Source organism: Gossypium arboreum, chromosome 11 (genome assembly GCF_025698485.1).
Source record: "Gossypium arboreum isolate Shixiya-1 chromosome 11, ASM2569848v2, whole genome shotgun sequence".
Lineage (NCBI taxonomy): Eukaryota > Viridiplantae > Streptophyta > Magnoliopsida > Malvales > Malvaceae > Gossypium > Gossypium arboreum.
In genome coordinates, this window is record NC_069080.1 from 54,278,281 (window position 1) to 54,286,964 (window position 8,684).

The following is an 8,684-nucleotide window of genomic DNA, read 5'->3' on the forward strand; positions in this document are numbered from 1 at the left end:
AAGATATTTGAGGCATTTTCACACACAAACTCATTTTCACCACAATCACACAATTGCAATCATCACATAGATTTAAAGCTTACCAAGCTCAACCCCGAGCATGAACATATTGCCTATTCGTCATGAGCTCAAGGTACTTACCCGATTCGCTGTCCGGATTAACTCGATAATGTCGCACACTCAGTGCCAATTGTAATACAAGAGCATATAGTGAATCCGCACACTTAGTGCTATATATTTTCAGCTCGCACACTTAGTGCTATAGAATCAAACTCGCACACTTAGTGCTGTACAATTTTAAACCCGCACACTTAGTGCCAATCTTGTCACCGTGTCCATTTATACCCGCACACTTAGTGCCGTGACCAATACCTTATGCATATTGCTGCCTTTATACATTCAACAATGGCATCATTCCATACACATACATTTTCATTTGCACATCAATTCATTAAACACAATTGCATATATATTATGATCATTTAAATCAATACCAAATATATGCTTAATGACTTACCTCGGATGTTGTCGCACGTTTTCAATGGCTATTCAATTACTTTGTCTTTCCCCTTGTCCAACTTTGATCCTTTGAGTTCTTGAGCTAGTTCACACAAATTTAACTTATTAAAACCTCATTATGCTAGCTTATGGCCGAATATGACAAGGAGTTTAAACGGTCATATGGCCACCCTTTTGCTTGGATACACATTGGTCATGCACATTTTATATTACATCAAGCAATTCAATACAATTCATTCAAGCATCAAGGAAAAAGCTAAGGCCATCAATAGGCTACCTAAGGCCGAATATACACATCAACATATGTATTCGTTCATGTGGCCGAACATACACATTCATGTTAAGGCCGATTTCCACACTTGATACATTCAACAAGTAAGGTCGCTTGTATCGACTTAACACCAATTTGATTCAAGTTCACAACTAGGCTAGTATGCATATATACACTAGTAAATCAAACACTAACATTTGTACTTCACCTTACTAGCACTTCTCATTCAAATGACATGAACAACGAACATAGTTTCCTTTTATTTCCTACCGTGGCCAAATGCCATACAACACCATACCATGCATCATTACAAGCTTTACTTTTAGCATGCAAATAACATCCACAAATCCACCTTAGTTGAACCTTAACTCATCTTCATGCCTCACCACCACAACATCAAACATCAAAAATCAATGATACCAAGAAGACAACACCCATGGTCGAATATCATCCCCATTTCATGGTAAAGGTTTAGACCATGGGTTAGGTGGAACTCAAACTATCAACTAAAACATGCATAAATCTCATGGATAACATCAACATACCTTAGTCTAGCAAACTCCCATGGCTGATTTTCTCAAGCTTCCCCCTTTCTTCTTAGTACATTCGACCAAGCAAGGAGAAAATGAGAGAATGAACACTTTTTTTTTTTTCTTTCTTTGTTTTGTTTCTCTCATGTACTGCAGGGGGGAAAGCATCCACACTCTTTTTTTTTTTGTTATCATCATTTTCTTTTTTCCATTTCTTTAATGCTAACTTTCTTATTTTATTGTTTCCTACATGCATCACTAGTCGACATGTTGGAGACATGTTTCCACCCATAGCATGGCCGGCCATCATGCTTCATTTTGGCTAATTTGACATGCAAGGACAACACTTTCCCACATGTATTAATAGGCCACCTTACATTTGCCTAGCACATTTCTAAATTTTCTCACATAAGTCCTATTTGATAAAAATTCACTTACAATTAACAAAATCCAAACATGAAATTTTCACACATGCATATATACATATAATGAGCATCAATTATGATGGTTAATTATTATTATGACTCGGTTTAGTGGTCCCGAAACCACTTTCCGACTAGGGTCAATTTAGGGATGTCACAAACTGTAGTCTCCGAGCAGGTGTGTATTTCTCACTACTCTAGCTGTAGGATGGCTACTTCGGGCCACATGGGCCTAATGGGCCTACGGGCCCGATTAGATAAGTTGTTTGATTGTGTAGTAAATATTGGACTAGGCTAGGTGAATCTCATATCTGTGGCTAGATTTAGGCTAAAAGGGCCACACGAGCGTGTTGGCCCATTTGGGCCGAGAATGGGCTTTAGGTCCATTCGTATTGTTATCCCTGTTTAGAATACTTTAGTTTACAAAATTACTAAAATACCCTCGACTTTTAAAATTACCAAAGTTCCCTCGATTTACAAAATTACTGTTTTACCCTCGATTTCCAAAATTACCGTTTTACCCTCGATTTAAAAATTACTATTTTACCCTCGATTTACAGAATTACCATTTTACCCTCGATTTACAAAATTATTGTTTTACCATCGATTTACAGAATTATAGTTTTACCCTCGATTTACAGAATTATCATTTTACCCTCGATTTAAAAAATTACTATTGTACCCTCAATTTACAAAATTACTATTTTACCCTCTATTTACAAAATTATCGTTTTACCCTCGATTTACAGGATTACTGTTTTACCTTCGATTTACAAAATTATCTTTTTACCCTCGATTTATAAAATTACCATTTTACCACTTGGGTGTTAAATGATTGTTTTACCGTTGTGGGCAAGTGACTAACTTGGACTGTGTGGTTGACGGATTTGATTGTGAATATATGTTGGTGATATGAATGACTTGACTGTGACTGTTTGATTCAAATATGGGCATGATATTCTGATTCTGTATGTTGTATGCCATGACATGTATATCTGTTGCATGGGATACGGGTTATATTGATGGAGGAAGCGTTCTGGCAGCCTCGATGCAATCTAGTAGCCTCGCCACATATATTAGTTCTGGTGACTTCGTCACAATATCTGGCAGCCTCGCTGCAATCTGGTGGCTTCGCCACACATATATATATATCTGTTCTGGTGGCCTAGCCACAATATTTGTATCTGGTGACTTCGTCACAATATCTGGCAGCCTCGCTGCAAATTTTGTGGTGTGTAGTGGTTTGGTGGGTCGAGTAGTCTCCCCACATCGTGTAGGGTTGGTACGGGGGTGTATACGGCTGGATTGGGTTGAGATTGCATTCACATTCTGATTTTGATTCTGTTACCTGATATTGATTCTGATTCTAATCCTGTCACCTAATTTTGATTCTGATTCTGTTTCTGATTCTGTCCCCTGATTCTGATTCTGATTCTGATTCTCATTTTGATTCTAGATCTGATAATGTTTTTTATTCTGTAATGGGCTAAGGCCCATCTGGTACTGTCTGTTATAGTGGGCTAAGGCCCAATTGATACTGAAGCTGTAAGTAAGGCTGGGGCCAGACTTTTTGTTCTTTTATATGACTGATTGTTCCTTTTTAGAAGGGGATTTCACACTGAGTTTTCATAAACTCACCCTGTTCATTAACCTTTCAGGTAATTTCCAGCCTTAGACGGATTGAAGCTACAAGGGGCTCGGAGGAAGCCACACACACTTTTTATTTTATAGTTTTGATTATTACTTTTAAATGTTTTGTGTAGGTTGTAGTAAAGCCGTTGTAATTTTCTGGATTTCAAATTTGAAATTTTACTTATTGTTCTTATAATTGCTAGTATTAGAACACGGTTTTCCAAAGCAACTACTGTTGTTCAAAATATCACGTATCCGTAATTATTTTTAAATTAAGCTTCTGCAACTGCTAAGATTTTTGCAAAGTTGTTAAGAATGTAATTTACCTGAGGTTTTCTAACAAGGTTTAAAAAGGGTATAAGTTTTTAATTATTAAGAAGGGTTTTTAATGGAAACATGGCTTTTGAAAAACACTTCAATGTGACACGCCAGATTCGAGCCGAACTTCCACGCCTGGCTTAGGGTGTTACATTTAGTGGTATCAGAGCCAAGTTACAACAACTCGACTACAGATTGGGTTTTCAAAGGTTGAATTTTAGAAAATTATTTTCAACCACGTGGTCTGTTTGAGGTATTTCTTTTAAAAACTTTGGTACACCGAGTCTCCAGCGCTGAATCCGTAAGTCTTCTGAATACTTTTGTCTGTTTAGAAATTGAAATACTGTGGATTCTTTAGATGTTGGTCTGAATTTAAATTTGGTATTTATTTTAAGTGGATGTGATGTTTGGATATAGAAATTGTATATATGTGTGATAAATATGTGTCTGCTTCAGTGAATAAGTGTTGTATGTATGAGATGTTTCAAGTTCTATTTGAAGTGTGATAGTGATAGTGATAGTAGGATTAGAGTGCGCAGCGGTAGCATAGTGGGGTAGATGTTACACAACTACGCTGTTAGACGAAAATTTCGGGGACAAAATTTCTTTAAGGGAGGTAGAATTGTATCACCTTGAATTTGGGCCTAGAAGTTTTGGGCCTTGAGCATGAGAGTTGTTGAAGGCAGCTTATAATATTTTGTTGTGAGTGTAAATTTCGTTAATGAAGGCTTGTTTTAGTGGTTATGTGTGCTGAGAAGTGTTGGAGAAGTCCTGGGTTCAAACCTGGACTCTAGCAAAAATTTTGGTTTAAGGTGAATCAAACCCTTGATGTAGTAGGTAGGCCTTAAGAATATTGTTGGAGGAATTGTGCCACAAAAAAGAGTGTGGTGCAGTGGCAAGTTGGCGCCACTTAGGGGACAAGGAAGTAACACCATTGTAATAGCCCGATTTTGGGTCTAGTCGGAACAGTGGTTTCGGGACCGCAAACCCGACGAAGAAAAAAAAATTATTTTTATTATATTTTTATAGTCTATAAATTTATGAAAATATTTTGTAAAAATTTTATTCGAAAATTTTGACGTTTGAGCACTCAATTTAGTCAAAAGGACTAAATTGTAAAAAGTGCAAAAGTTGAGTTCTTTATATATGAGGTGCCTAATTGTTATGAGTTTTAAATTGAAAGTCCTTATGTGACAATTATTCCTTTAATAAGTTAGTGAATGGATATTTGTTTGGTATTTTTGAAATTTGGTTGAAATAAAAAGGGTAATTTTGTAAATTAATTAAAATAATCTAATAAGACAAATGATAAAAGCTATCATTTTTTTTTCATTCTTTCTTCTTCAACCGTGGAAAGAACAGAAAATAGCAGCCATGGATGAGCTCCATTCGCCAAGCTTTTATGGCTTATATAGGTATGGTTTTGTCCGCTTTTAATGATTTTCGTATTTTGAGATCCCCGCTTACATTTTCTATTTCTACCAATTGATTGAAGAGAAATTAGAGTTTAAAATTTACCCATTCATGATATGGTTGTGCTTTGATGATTTATAGTGGATAATGAATGTTTGATGTGTTAAATATGAGTTTTATTCAATGAATTTCGTAAAAATGTCAAAAGGGGTTAAATTGTGAAAGTTACAAATTGGTCATAAGTGTGTGAATTAGTGAAAATTTGGAGTTGCCATAGAAGAGAAAATGTTCAGCATGTCTTAAACCTTATAGAAATTGAATAAAAATTAATTTACGAGCATTGGGGCAAAAGTGCAAATATGCAAAAGTTTAGGGTCAAAATGAAAATTTGTAAAAATATGATTTTTAGACCCATATGAATATTGTGACTGATTGGTAGGCTAAATGTGATGTTATAGAGGATGAAAATTGAGACTTGGACCTAGAACGGAAAGAAATCGATTTATGGACGAGTATGTCCTTTTCACATTTGTGGTATCGAGGTAAGTTCAGATGTAAACAATACCATGCTATACATGTATTTAAATGTTATCATTACATGAATTGTACAGATATTAATGTGTATGTAATTAATAGAAATATGATAAGACAAAGCCTTAATAGACGAGGAAAAATCCCGTTTGAACCTTAGGAATAGAATAGGATACGAGTGACATGTCACTAGGAATTATGAGTCTAGATGACTAGCTCGAGAGTGAGCATTGAAATGTCATGAGATATGAGGTAGCTTTAGCTACAATTGAAGCACTTATGTGCAAAGGCTTTTCCGAGTATCTAATTAGTATTCCAAGTGTTCAACGGGCAATCTAAGGAAAGAGTTAATGATGGTCTCAATGAGGTAAGTCATTGGTGAGTATGCACTCGAGTTATGTTACGAGTTGTGCAAGTATGTATACTAATCCTATGAGAATGCCTTGATATGTGATGATCTATGATGCATAATATGTATTCTTACCATGATGGATAAAATGGTGTTGTATTAATATTATGAACAATGATCATGAATGAGTAATTTAGCCTTGACAGATTTGAGTTACTGCAGTAGTGTAACTTTGAAAATACACTAAAAATAGTGGAAAATGAGTTAGAGGCAGAATAAAATATGGGATTAAAGCTTAATGAGTCTATTTTCACATGAAAGAAACAGAGGAAGAAAAAGAATTCCATATTGTTTGATATTTGAATTCTTGTGAAACAGGGTCTGAATGAATTCGAGATCCCTGTTCTAACTTTAGAAATTCACCAAAATTGTACAAAATTATTAAGAGTTATACCTTACATGAATGGATTCCTTATTAAGTCTATTTTTATGGGGAATAAACGGCATGGTCGTTGGAATTTTGTACAGGAGAAATTCGGTTTGTAGTGTACAGGGGTCAAAGTGGTCATACCCTGAAACAGGGAGACTTTAACTAATAAACTGTACTATTTGACTTAACCAAAATTCTGGAAATTTTATGGAAAAAATAAAATAAGTCTAGTTTCAGGAAAATTAACGGAACTTAATTCGGAGTTTCGTAGCTCCAGATATAAATAATTTAGTGACCGTTGCTCAGAAAGACAGCTTGTAGTGAACTTGAAAATATGTTGTAAACATTGATAAAACAAGTTAATGAGTTGCTTATTGTTTTCATATGAACTTACTAAGCGAAAGCTTACCCCCTTCTTTCCCATGTTTTCTAGAGTTCCAGGTTAGCTCGGGTTGGAGGCCGTCGAGATATTATCACCCTATCGAGTTAACGTTATCGGAGTAAGTAAACTCAAGTGATTCGAGTCTATGGCATGTATAGGGTTTTAATGTGAGTATGTAATATTATGATTTAGCCAAAGGCATTGGCTTGTTATTAAGGTAGTATTAGTCATGTAAATTGGCCTATGTCGGCTAATGACGTTATGGGCCCATATGATTATTCTTATGCATTTATGTTATTATTTCTTGTGATGTGGCTTACAACATGTATGCCTAGATATTGAATTGAGATTCATTGATGAGCTAGTAACTAATGCAGGATTAAGTGATTGGTAAATAGTTAATAATGCTTCATGAATGGTTTGTGATGTAATGATAGTTATGTCTAGTATGTGGTAATGATATGGGCAAATTCTATAATATTTATTACATAAGAAAATAACTTGAGCATATCATGTTTGTAGATGTTTAAGAGCTCATTTATGCCACGTTGTATGTTATTGGATAAGTATGTATCTATGCATGTGGTGTGAGAGTGACAAAAGGCTTGATAATTAGACTATTTCTGGCCACACACCGAGCACATGGGCGTGTGAAGCCTTAACGCAAGAGATTTTTCTAAGTTTTTCATGAGTTCTCGATTGGGTCCCGAATCGCCTGAATGCATGTATTGGGCCTCGTAAGCTCGCATAAGGGACAAATTGCATGTGAAAAGAAAAGTTTTTAATTATTTGAGATTTCATGGCCCTGTTTAGTATGGAAGTGTTAGTAAAAGTCAGGTAGCACCTCGAACCCCGTCCCGGCATCGGATGCGGGCGAGGGGTGTTACAACCATAGAGGAAGCAAGGGGTCCAAGGTTCAAGTCTTGGCTCTTGCAATATATTTTGGTTTTTCTTTTCAATAAATCTGGAAGCAAGTAGGTGCGCTTTAAAGTTTAATGTGTTGGATTTATGACACAAATGAGTTGATGGCCTAGTGGTGGTGGCGTGAGTTGCCATGTGAGAGGACTTTGGTTCGAATCCCTTGGCACGCAAATGTTGATTATTTTGCTATGTTGGGACGGCAAGAGTTGGTGTTGGTTTTAAACTCTGGTGATGGAGGGATCCCACATTGGGAAGCTAACATAAGAGTAGATGGAGAGCTTGCTTTAAATAGAGAGAACCATGAGGAGAGTAAAGATACCCTTCTTAGTTGATCCCTTTCGCTTTGTGACGTGCTAGTTTGGGTTGGGTGTCAGCTAAGAGTGTTTGGAACGCAGATTAACTCTAGTCTCCTAACAGGTGTGTATTTCTCACTACTCTAGCTGTAGTATGGCTACTTCGGGCCACGTAGGCCTAATGGGCCTATGGGCCCAATTGGATAAGTTGTTTGATTGTGTAGTAAATATTGGACCGGGCTAGGTTAATCTCATATTTGTGGCTAGATTTAGGCTAAAAGGGCCACACGAGCGTGTGGGCCCATTCGGGCCGAGAATGGGCTTTAGGTCCATTTGTATTGTTATCCCTATTTAGAATACTTTAGTTTACCAAATTACTGAAATACCCTCGACTTGTAAAATTACCAAAGTACCCTCGATGTACAAAATTTTTGTTTTACCCTCGATTTACAAAATTACCGTTTTACCCTCAATTTTCAAAATTACTATTTTACCCTCGATTTTCAAAATTACTACTTTACCCTCGATTTACAAAATTATTATTTTACCCTCGATTTACAGAATTACTGTTTTACCCTCGATTTACAGAATTATTGTTTTACCCTCGATTTACAAAATTACCGTTTTACCCTCGATTTACAAAATTACTATTTTACTCTCTATTTACAAAATT

General features: G+C 36.1%; 1 long non-coding RNA gene across 1 annotated transcript; it reads left to right on the plus strand.

Annotated features, from left to right (window-relative positions):
- The first annotated feature begins 5,564 nt into the window (after positions 1-5,564).
- Positions 5,565-7,202, plus strand: LOC128284251 (uncharacterized). Its single transcript, XR_008274634.1, has 2 exons — positions 5,565-5,647; positions 6,849-7,202. It is a non-coding gene; the product is annotated as an uncharacterized LOC128284251 (long non-coding RNA).
- The last annotated feature ends 1,482 nt before the right edge of the window (positions 7,203-8,684 follow it).